Raw genomic sequence first — 13512 nt, 5'->3', positions numbered from 1 at the left:
TTGCCTTGCTATATACCATATTGCCAGTGCTTTTACGAAGGACCTGGGGGTATGAGAGAGCATGACTCATTGACAAAATTCTAGAAACATCTGCTTTGCCTTACACATTGTGTATAAAAATTAGTGTTGTTTTAACAGATTGGAAATGATCAACTGAGAAACTAAAGTCTGCACAAATATGTCATTTGTGCCACAATATAATGAATTGCAACACTTCTATGAATTATAAATATTTTAATAATTAGTACAGCAGCTATTAACAATAGTAAAGTATAAATCATTACTGGAAGAATGGACAAGTTTTATTGGTCTAGGGATGCAGAGTGAAGCATTTCAGGAACAGCTTATATTAAATCAAACACCTTAATATTAAATCAAAATCAAGTTTTGACATTAAATCAAGACTGATGAAGACTCTATTTTTTCCTCTGATGAACCCAGTCCTCAACCTTGTTGAAAAAATTGCTTTCCTGTATTGACTCAGTGAAGTTAGCTGTTTTGGGGGGCTGCATTGTTGCACAGTCTTTTTCAGGTCTACACATTTTACTATCTGCACTTTAATTTTCTGACAATGAGTAGTATCAACAGATAAGGCAACTTCTTACCTGGAGAAAGAGTAATCCCTTAACCAGGTTTCCCAAGGTACTCAACATTGTTAACTGCATATATCATTGTCATGAACCATTAATGGCAATTTTTTATAACTGTAGATTCCTGAATAAGTATGAAAAGGGGGGGGGGGGGGTGGGGGTGGGGTGGGGTGGAGAAGATAAAAAACCTGTAACGTAGTGCTGACCTTTTAGAAGAGGTAAATAATATTTGTGGACAGTTAGAGGATGTCAGTCTGACACAAATCCTTAACTCAGAACTGAAGAAAGATGCAATTAATGCCATTTAACCAAGTCTACACTTGTTAGATTAATTTAATTTGAAATTAGGGGAAAAAACCCAACAAATTAGTATTGGTGAAAAAGGTAAGAGCAATACTACTTAGGCTTCCATCTTCCCAGACAATGCTTTCCAGACACTGTCTTGGTACTACATGATTTACCATATATCAAGTGAATGAAAGAAAACCAGTGATTATTACATCTTGAAACCAATTAGTTAATCTGGGTGTAATCCTTTCAGCACATACATTTCACAGAATCATTGCAGTTTTGTACTTTTATTAGTGAGTTTGATTACATCAAAATTAATAACAAAGATTTAAGATTACAACATTTGTGATATGGATAACAAATAAAGGACTATGTTAGAATCACTTTGCATATTTTATGCAGACAAATGCAGTCTTAAAGAATACAAAGTCAAAGTAAAAAATATATGGGAACTACCATAAAAGTTAGGATACATATGACACACTTAGAATTTGCTTTGGAATTTATGAAGAATTATTTTTTAATATATTTTTGAAAACAAAACTGGAAATTTTTGAAGATTCACTTGACTGAAATCACTAAAACTTATGCCAACTTTCAGAAGAATCTCATGGTATGTGTTTTTCAGATCAGTGAGATCACAGTAGTACTGCCTGGCTTTACATTATAAGACTTTCTATGAAGAAATATTAGCACATTTCCAGTTTGCAAATATGAAATGGAAAAAAATTAAAGAAAGAACTCTGTATGTCAACAGGACGTCCAACCCCCATCCCCTGATGTTTATCCAGAAATGAAGTCACTGAACTGTTCATCTTGCTTCTTCAGCCACTTCCTTTACCACCTGTTTTATAATTGAGCTTCAGTTTCCAGAATATTTTCTAACCAATTGTCTATTTGTCCAGCAAGACTTGTGGCTGTCCTTCTATAGACAGAGCAGAATATGAAGGATGTTTTATTGGAAAGCACCAACAGCTATAACAGAGTTTCACCTGGATTTATAAATACCTTATCTTTTTATATTAGGACTTCTGGAATACAGATTTTTAATATTGAATATTTATATGACTGATTATAAAATGGTATCCCAAAGTGTTCAACTGTTTGCTTAAGAGAAGACCAACAACATCATCTGGACCATGCAGAGAGTCCAGCTATAGCATAGAAAATTTATTATGCAATATTTATGTTTTACTAGACCAGAAAAGAGAATTAAACTTCATCTTCTCAGCTGGGCTAGAGATAAAAACATTGTTACCTTTCTGACTGAAAGTGTCTGAACATTAAGTTTATAAAACTTCTGAAAGCAATGCTAAGGTCATGCAAGCATTTCTGATAAGTTACCACTTTAAACTTAGAATATATGTTTACAAACAGAGAGGGTCTGGTGGGAGAATTGAAGGTCGGAGGCCGTCTTGGGCTTAGCGAACATGAAATGATAGAGTTCTCAATTCTTGGCCAAGTAAGGAGGGGGGTCAGCAAAACTGCTACCATGGACTTCCGGAGGGCATACTTTGGCCTGTTCAGGACACTGGTTGAGAGGGTCCCTTGGGAGACCGTCCTGAAGGGCAAAGGAAGGCTGGACGTTCTTCAAGAAGGAAATCTTGAAGGCGCAGGAGCAGGCAGTCCCCATGTGCCATAAGAAGAGCCGGCAGGGAAGACGACCGGCCTGGCTGAAAAAGGAGCTTTTGCTGAAACTCAGGGAAAAAAAGAGAATTTATCACTTCTGGAAGAAGGGTCAGGCAGCTGAAGAAGAGTACAAGGACCTCGTTAGGTCATGCAGAGAGGGAATTAGAAAGGCAAAAGCCCCGCTAGAGCTCAACCTGGCCACAGTCGTGAGGGATAACAAAAAATGTTTCTATAAATACATTAAGAACAAAAAGAGAGCCAAGGAGAATCTCCATCCTTTACTGGATGTGGGAGGGAACATTGTCACGAAGGATGAGGAAAAGGCTGAGGTACTTAATGTCTTCTTTGCCTCAGTCTTTAATAGCCAGACCAGATACCCTCAGGGTATTCATCTCCCTGAGCTGGAATACAAGGATGGAGAGCAAAATAAACTCCCCATGATCCAGAAGGAAGCAGTTAACGACCTGCTATGCCACCTGGACACTCACAAGTCTATGGGGCCTGAGGGCATCCACCCAAGGGTGCTGAGGGAGCTGGCGGAGGAGCTTGCCAAGCCACTCTCCATCATTTATCAACAGTCCTGGTTAACGGGGGGAGGTCCCGGAGAAGTGGAGGATTGCCAATGTGACACCCATCTACAAGAAGGGCCAGAAGGAGGATCCGGGGAACTACAGGCCTGTCAGCCTGACCTCGGTGCCGGGGAAGATTATGGAGAGGTTCATCCTGAAGGCGCTCAGGGGGCACGTGCAGGACAGCCAAGGGATGAGGCCCAGCCAGCATGGGTTCGTGAGAGGTCCTGCTTGACCAACCTGATCTCCTTCTATGAGCAGATGACCCGCCTAGTGGATGAGGGAAAGGCTGTGGATGTTGTCTACCCGGACTTTAGTAAAGCCTTCGACACTGTCCCCCACAGTATTCTCCTGGAGAAGCTGGCGACTTGTGGCTTAGACAGGTGCATTCTTCGCTAGGTTAAATAAAAACTGGCTGGATGGCCGAGCCGAGAGAGTTGTGGTGAATGGAGTGAAATCCAGTTGACAGCCAGTCACAAGCGGAGTCCCACAGGGCTCAGTTTTGGGACCGGTCTTGTTTAATATCTTTATCGATGATCTGAATGAGGGGATAGAGTGCACCCTCAGCAAGTTTGCAGATGACACCAAGTTGGGCGGGAGTGTTGATCTACTCGAGGATCAGAGGGCTCTGCAGAGGGATCTGGACAGGCTGGATCGATAGGCCCAGGCCAATTGGATGAAATTCAACAAGGCCAAGTGCCGGGTCCTGCACTTTGGCCACAACAACCCCAGGCAATGCTACAGGCTTGGGGACAAGTGGCTGGAAAGCTCCCCCGCAGAAAAGGACCTGGTGGTGTTGGTCAACAGCCGGCTGAATATGAGCCAGCAGTGTGCCCAGGTGGCCAAGAAGGCCAATAGCATCCTGGCCTGTATAAGAAATAATGTGGCCAGCAGGAGTAGGGAGGGGATCATGCCTCTGTGCTTGGTGCTGGTGAGGCCGCACCTCGAATACTGTGTTCAGTTTTGGGCGCCTCACTACAGGAAGGACATTGAGGTGCTGGAGCGCGTCCAGAGAAGGGCGACAAAGCTGGTGAGGGGTCTGGAGCACAAGTCTGATGAGGAGCAGCTGAGGGAACTGGGGTTGTTCAGCCTGGAGAAGAGGAGGCTGAGGGGAGACCTCATCGCTCTCTACGACAACCTGAAAGGGGGTTGCAGAGAGGTGGGTGTTGGCCTCTTCTCCCAAATGATGAGTGACAGGACAAGAGGAAATGGCCTCAGGTTGTGCCAGGGGAGGTTCAGGCTAGATATTAGGAAAAATTTCTTTACTGAGAGGGTCGTGACACAGTGGAATAGACTGCCCAGGGAGGTGGTGGAGTCACCCTCCCTGGAGTTGTTCAAGGAACGTGTGGACATTTCATTGTGGGACGTGGCTTGGCAGGCATGGTGTTGTGTGGTGTGGGTGGTGGTTTTTTTTGTTGTTGTTGGGGTTTTTTTGGGGTGTTTTTTTTTTGTTTTTTTTTTTTTTGTAATGGTTGGACTTGATGATCTTACAGGTCTTTTCCAACCTTAGTGATTCTGTGTGATTCTGTGTGATTATTGTAATAGAAACTTAAGGATGTCTTTTATATTTGTGGTATAGTAATATATAATTACACAAGGGTTCACCAAGGGCAAATAGCGCCTTGGTGAACTATTACCACCAAGTAACAGTGGTATTAGTGGCCTTCCACGATGGAGTGACTGCATCAGTAGACAAGGGAAGAGCTAGAGCTACAGATGTCATCTGCCTGGACTTCTCTAAGGCCTTTGATACAGTCCCCCACAACATTCTTGCCGCTAAATTAGAGATATGGGTTTGATGGATGGACTGTTAGATGGATAAGGAATTGGCTGAATGGCCATGTCCCAGACTTACAGTCAATGGCACAATGTCCAAGTGGAAACCAGATGAAAATGGTGTCCCTCAAGGGTCTCTCTAATTTGTCCCTCTAATACAGGGACAAATACTACATAATATCTTAATTAGTGATATAGACAGTGGGATCGAGTGCACCCTCAGCAAGTTTGCGAATGACGTCAAATTGAGTGGTGCAGTTGATAATGCTAGAGGGAAGGGATATGATCCAGAGGGACCTTGATGGGTTTCAGAAATGGGCCCACATGAACCTCATGAAGTTCAACAAGGCCAAGTACAAGGTCGTGCACCTGGGTCAGGGCAATCCCCAGTATCAATACAGATTAGGGTTGAGCGGATTGAAAGCAGCCCTGAGGTTAAGGACTTGGACCAATCATATCCTGGGCTGCATAATAAGAAGTGTGGCCAGCAGATTGAGGGAGGGCATCCTCCCCCTCTGCTTTGCTCTTGTGAGACCCCACCTGGAGTACTTCATCCAGCTCTGGGGTCCCCTGCAAAAAAAAGACTTGGACCTGTTAAAGCAGGTCCAGAGGAGGATTACAAAAATGATCAGAGGGCTGGAGTGCCTCTCCTATGAAGAAAGACTGATAGAGTTGGGGTTGTTCAGCCTGGAGAAGAGAAGGCTCCGGGAAGACCTCATTGCGGCCTTTCAATACTTAAAGGAGACTTATAAGAAAAGTGGAGAAAGTCTTTTACCAAGTTCTGTAATGACAGCGCAAGGGGCAATGGTTTTCAAAGGAAAGAGGGTAATTTAGATTGGACAAAAGGAAGAATTTTTTTATGATGAGGGTGGTAAGACACTGGAACAGGTTGCTCAGAGAAGTTGTGGAAAGACCGTCACTGGAAATGTTCAAGATCAGTTTGCACTGATCACTGAGCAACCTGATCTAGTGAAGGATGTCCCTGCCCATGCCAGAGGGGTGGGATTAAATGATCCTTAAATGTACCTTCCAACCCAAGCCATCTATGATTCTATGATAATCCTCTTTTTATCCTGTCATCAAGATGCTCTAAACATGCTAGTGCTCACTAATGGCTAACTTTTCTTTTGGTTTTTTTTTTTTTTTTGAGTTGCATACCCTATAGCTGATCTAGCAAGTTATTGAAATCCTAATGTGAAACTATTAGGTCCCAAAAATTATTTCTGACACCCCTGATAATGTCATTATCTAAATATTCTTGTGCCTTTCTTCCCTTTATATAAAAATGCCACATTCATCTGCAAGAACATTACAATATAAACATTTAAAAAATATTAAACAGTATTATTAAATTATTATAAGCATATTATTAAAATATGTCTTGATCATCCTAGTCAACTACCATAAACCTACTGTATACATGAACCAAAGACAACCTCTTACAGAGGGACTATGAGGAAGAAATTGACTTTTAGTCACCTCAAAGTAGTTATTAACTGTCACGTCAGAGGAGTTATTAACTGTCATACTTGGTCTCAGCATTGAGACTTTAATCAACCCTATCTGCTATGTAAGGCCCAGTGGAAGACAGCATTATGCGTGGAAGACTGTCATGTAGTCACCAAAACTGTATGGGCAGGAGCTTTATACTTTACAGCCAGGTGTTGTTTGCTAGACAAAAATGTGGAGATGATTCTTAGTATAACAAAGACTTTTATATAGCTATGGAAGGTAAATAACCTTTTCACTAAGCAAGTAAATGGCTAGACAGTTTCTTACTTAAGGAGAGACCAGAATGAGTTTTGGAGCAAAAGATTAAACTCCAGCCTCCCTGGCAAACTGTGTAGTCAGTGGAGACTGACTCAAAAGAGCTAACATACTCTGTTGTGTGAGAGATGAGGCACATGACAAGCCTAAGACCCTGTCTATCACACAGTCAGGGGGGAAACAGAAAATCAGTTAAATGAAGAAAAGAGATACCAAACAAGCGTGGAATTTTCCTTTCTCCTACCCATTTAATACCTTAAAGTATAAATGGCAGAGTACAGAGACCAGCTGGAGGAAGCTGGAACTGCTTACCATTTTTTGGTATTTTTTACTGTACCGTATGTAACTGAGAGTTGCCATTTTCTCTTTTATCTTCCAAACTGTACATTTCACACTGCTGCCTTTCTTGCTATGCCATCTGTGTCTCAAGGATATTAAATTACTCATCTATCTTTAGCCTAAATTTTTTTCTTCTTTGCCACAATTTGCCCACTAGGTTACAGTTCTTCCATTTTTTTTTTCAAGTAAAGACTATGTGTCCCATTGTCCTTGACTTTTTCTGCAGCTGGAAGATGAAGGAAGGGAGAAACTAGTCCTGCTCCCAGGAGTGGTGTGGCATTCACAGTCAACTCAGACCTCTTCGTTTATCAGGTAATTTTACAAAAATGGAAGTGTAGGAAGTAAAAAGAATACCCCGTCCCAAGGAGTCCTACCAGCCTATACTTTCAGTCTTCTGCCATGACGGGACATATCAAATTCCCTTTCAACAGAAAAGGGAGGACAATAGGACTAGAAAAGATGCAAAAAATATTAATCAGCTTCGGAAAATGCATGTAATGGAAGAAAGGTGGGAAGCACATATGTGGCACTTACAGGTTAAGAGCAATGTACACTTACACTTGAGTTTAAATGCTAAAATAGAGGAACTTTTTGTAGAATTTATCACTTAATTCAGCTCCCTGTGTCCCTCAGCTTTCTGAAGGAAATTACTGAAGAAGAAATAACCTGGAGAAAAACTATGGAACTAGGAGGAAAATAAGCTGTTTGCTAGTATATTTCCTTTGTTTATGTTGTTTTAGTAGCCTTAGCCATGCTGTTGTACTCTTTAGTCCCTGTTTTTAAGGAGCAAACAAGTCTGACATCTCACTTTCTTGGTTTCTATCTTCCTCCATATACCCTAGCTTCAGATTCATGGAGCTGAGCCCACTGTTCTCAAAAATTAAAGTTAGTTTTCCTCTGGGTCACAGATCAAGTTACAGAACTCTTTAATCAGCTAAAAATGGGTTGGGACAGAAGGAAGAGATTAAGTTCACTGTGTAATTATAATGAAGAAATGCAAAAGCTATGATAGTAAAGGTGGAAAAAAAAGTCATTCAATACACACTAATAATTTGAATTCTGCCTAAATTTTGTTGTTATCATTACTTTGTTAATAGTGTTGTTGCTAGCTTTTTTTCAGTTAAGTAACCCACTCTACATGTCTTTCGCTGCCTGACTAATGCACATTTCATAGGAAAAAGGGAGTGTTGCATCTAGGTAAGTAGTGGAAGCTTCTGGAACTAAAAAATATGTGAAAACCTGTTAACTTTGGTAGAGTTATTTATTGTCAGTAAAAAGGTTATTAAAAAATCAGATCTGAGAGATTAAGTTCCTTTTCAATTTTCAGTGAACAGAGATAATTTTTAATTAATTCTTTAGTTTATCCCTACAAATGGTTAAATAAAAATTATATAAACCAAAAGAAAAATGTTAGTCAACTATCTTTACTGCTAAAATTCAAAGTAATGATGAACAATAGAACAAATAAGTTCTGCCATGTTTGTGTTTCCTGCATGACAAGCATGACAGATGTTAGTCATTAACATGTCAGTTAAAATATTTGTTGAAAAAGAAATCTAAATAACTATGTTTTACTGATTCAGCATAACCCCATTTGTATTTACATCATAGTGACAGAATGGATTTAAAGCTAACATAGCCTTAGAAATACATATAAGACACTTTAAAGTCAAAATTACTTATCCTTATAAAGCATTTTATCAAAAGCAGGTGTCAAAGCAACTTTATTAACCTGGACTAAGTTACCAGTTTCTCACATTGCAAAGTTTAATACCTCCTTAACAATCCAGTGACCTCCTAAATCAGTAGTAAATCATTCATACGTCTTTCTATCAATTAACAAAGCTGCTAACTCACCAAAACTCACTAGGCCTTACTAAATTCTAACTCTTTTTTAATTAATTTAATAAAAATAATAAAATCTTAATTTATAGCCTTACCCCCCAGGTCTGGGAAGCAGGAATATCATTGTTTATACATACATACTCTATATAATTTCTTTTTTCCCAGATCTCCTTCACAAATATTGCAGCTGAAAAGCAAGTGAGCCTTCTCTGTCACTGTTTAAAAAGTATTATAGCTCAATTTGTTTCTGATGCTTTAACTTCAGGTCTCCAGCCCACATCAGCTGAAAAGTCAATGCCAGTCCAGCTAGAGTTCTCATGAGCACACAGATGCAGTGACTGAGGTGTTAACATAAATTTGACAAGACATACATTTAAATCCAAAATGTTTAAGATGACTCAGGCTTATCCTGTTCTATTTTGGTTCTTATACTAGACCAGTAAATTGTCCAAGCATATATCAATTTAAAATGAAACCAGAAAACTACCATTTGTAGAATTTCTTTCTTGTAGCATTTTTTGATGAAAGAATATAACCTTCCTAGTTTAATTTAAAGTAATGAATACTTAAATATATGGTGTATACTTTTCCTTATATACATGAGACTGATAATTCTTTTCTTAATGGTACTTCAAAGAAGTTTTAAAGTTCTACTTTAAAGTGAGAGTTTTCTCTGTCAGTAAACAAATCGTCAAAAGAACCCCTCAGATTGTCTAAGAGCTTTACACTTAACAGTTCACTGTATTAAAATTCAGAAAATAATTATATCATTGTAGATCCAGAGATATTATTTTAAAATAATTAAGAGTCATTAGTAGAGAAATAAAAGACAATGTTTTTAAAGCATTGCCTATTTAGTATTGCCTTTATACTCAACTAAGAAAAGAAAAATGAGACTGTAGGATATTATCCAAAGTACCAGTATTACAGATATACCATGGTCTGCCTGCATAGTCTATAAAAACTTTCCCTTGTAATGAATCTTAAATGACAGGTTGCTCACTGCTAGCTAGGGAAAAAAGAAAAAAAAAGAAGAAAAGAAGAAAAGAAAAGAAAAAAAAAAGGAAAAAAAAGGAAGAAATCTTCCAAAAGCCAGAAAACAGTTTAAATTTACACATGCACAAATGAGTAGCTATCGGATAGAAAAAAAAAGATGCAATCAAAACAGCTATTTTTGGTTTATAAGGTTACCTAGTTAACACCCTTTGCTTCTCTTTTTCACATTTAGCCACCTATGTTAGAAGTCCTGGACCAATGTACGTTGTATGACAGATGATATTGAATCATCAACAAATCTTACACTTACTGGTCTATTTCCTTTTCTGACACTCCACCAGTTCTTTCTTCTCTTCAGACATAATTCTTAAGGAGGAGGAAGGAAAAGATCTTACCTAAGATGCTAGAAGTAAGTTACTACTACCATATATAATGTAGAGATTCAAGACAAAACTCCAGTAATAAATAATAAGGCAAATTATTATTATTGGAGTTGAATTGTTCAGTGGTGTCCATTAGCAAAGTGATAGCATCACAATTTTATATTTAGACTTCCTTGTAGACTGCAGCAGCAGCTTGTTTCCAGTGCACTTTTAAGCATAAAAACAATGTCTGCTATTACTCAGAAATAATGATAATTAGTGGCCGGATGAAACTGATAATTTCCCGCTTTTGTGTTTTGTTTTGTTTTTTAAACCATGGACTTTACAAAGCCTTTCAAAAATATTTTGATAGAAAAGTACATGTGTTCCTCCGATTGTTAGATTCTAGATTTTTATTGTTCAGTTTGCAGTTGGTTAATGATGCCTTAATTATAATCAACAAATATAACATACATAATTTTTCTTATCACATAATCTACATGTTGTAGATGTGAGGCCCATTTGTCCTGATTAGTCACAGTTTTTTAAAGAGGCTATATGTTTTTCTAAGTGTGTCTGCACTGTAATTCATAAACTGTCAAGCAAATCTTTTTCCGTTTTGTTAAGGCCTTTTCCCTCTCAGATTGTTTTATTGCAGAAGTACCAAATTGAATCTTGCACATCTGAAGTAATTTCAAGCAGAGGAGAAAGCTAGCCCTTTCTCCAACTTCCTTTGGAATATTTGCTGTAACTGTCTTCATCTTTATGAGAACGAGGGAACATTTCTTAATGCAAAGTAATATGAAATGTATGTCTTATGTGGTTTCTTCAAGCTTATTTTTGTCATTATGAGAGAACAGATATGGAATTGGTTAAGTTCTAGTCAATTATTGCAATAAAATAATAGAAACTTGAAAATAAGAGAGAAGGAACAAATTCTCTGCAGCATTTTTTTTTTTTCTGGAAAGATAGCAGAAATAGTTCTACCTACTGTTTATCTCTCTAGAATACAGACATAACCAGGACTGTTGGTGTATTTAATTTACAGCAACTATCCATCTTTCTAGAATTCCCACTATAGATACTTTTGTTGGTTTCAAAATCCTCAAGTCAGGCTTTTACTACAATGGTTTTCTTTGATGTCATCCCTATCATTATCAGTTTTATGTTCTCTTTGTTTAACCATTTGATCTTCAAGTGAATTGTTTGCAAGGTAACTTCAAAAGAAAGAGTTTTCTTTTAGAATTTTTTTCTTCCTGCATTTGCTTATAAGTTTACTTTCAAGACATCTTGAAAATTGAATTAATGGTGAGAAGCCAGAATATACTCAGACATCATGATGTGTAAAAACTGCAAATGGCATTTCTACATTATCCTACTTTTGAAGTTTGTTTAAAAAAATCTCCAAAGCAGCTCTCAGCTGCTTTGCAATATACTTACCTGCACTCACAATTACTCTAAACTTCATCGTCTTTTTTTTTTTCCCCTAAATCCTATGGTTTTCCAATTTACTCTTATTTACAATAACATAAACAAGTTTAAATTTAATTGCAAGGGATGGGAATAATGGGAAAGACAAAGGTGATTCAATTCACTCCAATCTTAGTGTAAATTAGCTGCATGTTAAAGTAATAAAATATTTCCCCTTCAACTGACTTTTGAAAAGCAACTTAACTCTGTAGAAGGGGGGATTACCAGGTGACTTTTGTGGAGGTTCATCTTCTGGGTCAGCGTGAGGCAGAAGATTTTGTGATAACATTTAACTGTAATGTGATGTTCTTGCAGTCAATGCATGCAACCTGATATGGTTACAAAGCAATAGCAGAGAGAATTCATGGATACTACTCGATATAAGCGTGGACATCATGGCCCTGGTCAGATTTGCAGGGAGCTCTGACAGAACTGAAGGAGCTTCAGGCCATTTCTTCCTGGGCATGTACACAGGATCGTAGAATCATATAGAATCATAGAATGGCTTGGGCTGAAAAGGACCTTCAAAGATCATCTAGTCCAATCCCTTGCTATCTTCCACTAGATCAGGTTGCTCTAAGCACCGTCCAACTTGACTTTGAACACTTCCAATGATGGGACATCCTCAACTTCTCTGGGCAACCTGTTCCAGTATCTCACCACACTCATTGTAAAAAATTTCTCAGTGCTAGAGAATGGTGCGATGCACATTCAGTTTGTTGCTATGGGCAGCACACCAATTCTCAAAGCACAAACACAATCCAAGAATAAACAATGTTAGTTTAACAAAAATGAAAAACACAAAATGAAGCTCGTGAGTAATGGAATATTCCACTGAAACATGAGATTTTCCACAAAATTTTAAAGATCAACAATGGAATTCTCAGTAGAAATAAAACAGTCCATTAAAATACTACAAATCTTAATGAAAATACTTTCTTGTAACAATGCCCATTTGATATCAAGCATACAAAATATTCTAGGACTTTTCATAAAAGGTCATGTACCAAGAAAAAAATAATTTTGTAAAATGTTTCTAGGAATGAAAATAAGCTATTTATAAGGAATATACAATATTCCAGAATTTTCTAACAGTAGAATAGTATTTACAGGCAGATGTTTTATGCACTTGCACCAGACCATAAAATTTATGGTAAATCATATCCTGAAAAGACCGCATCTAAATTGCATTAAAATCAATATGCAATCTGTTCCTGACCTTTTGACATCAAAAGGAAGGCTTTATGTAGGTAGTGAATGAGTACTATTGATTTGATTTTAATTCCAATATAAATGTACTTATTTAAACCTTATATATAGGTTATTTACATTAGTATTTTTCAAATTTTCATTGCCAGTTCCATTTCCATATGGTTTTATGGGGTGGCACAAACCTGCAATTATTTGCTTTGTGGCAGCCCTACTGGCTTTAACTAAAATCAAGTAACCCATTGTGTTACATGCTGTATGACCATATGCTAAGAAGCAACTCCTGCACTGATTATGGATGTTAAACTCTTTAATGACAGGAGAAGACAATGCAAGTAAGCCTATGTCATCATTTAGTTTTACCCTCCAAGGCTGTTGAGATCAGGAAATTAAAAACACCCAGAAAATGGAAAAATGCAGTTTAACAAAATGTCAAAATTCGTTCACCCTCATAAATGATACCCAGTAAGACTAGACTTTCACTTAGATATCACTGACAACAAAAATGAAACTCCTTGCCAGCCACTAACAATCAAGGATATTGTTCTTGATATAGGCAGTGTTGAAATGAGGCATAATGTTCAAGGCACCCATAAACTTACTCCCTTTGAACAGAGAGAGGCACTACTTTCCCTACAGTTCATGGACTGTCCTCATCACCCCATATCA

The sequence above is a fragment of the Gavia stellata genome, chromosome 3 (genome assembly GCF_030936135.1).
Source record: "Gavia stellata isolate bGavSte3 chromosome 3, bGavSte3.hap2, whole genome shotgun sequence".
In the NCBI taxonomy this organism is placed as follows: Eukaryota; Metazoa; Chordata; class Aves; order Gaviiformes; family Gaviidae; genus Gavia; species Gavia stellata.
The sequence above is the reverse complement of the archived record's forward strand: the minus strand, read 5'-3'. Positions refer to the sequence as shown.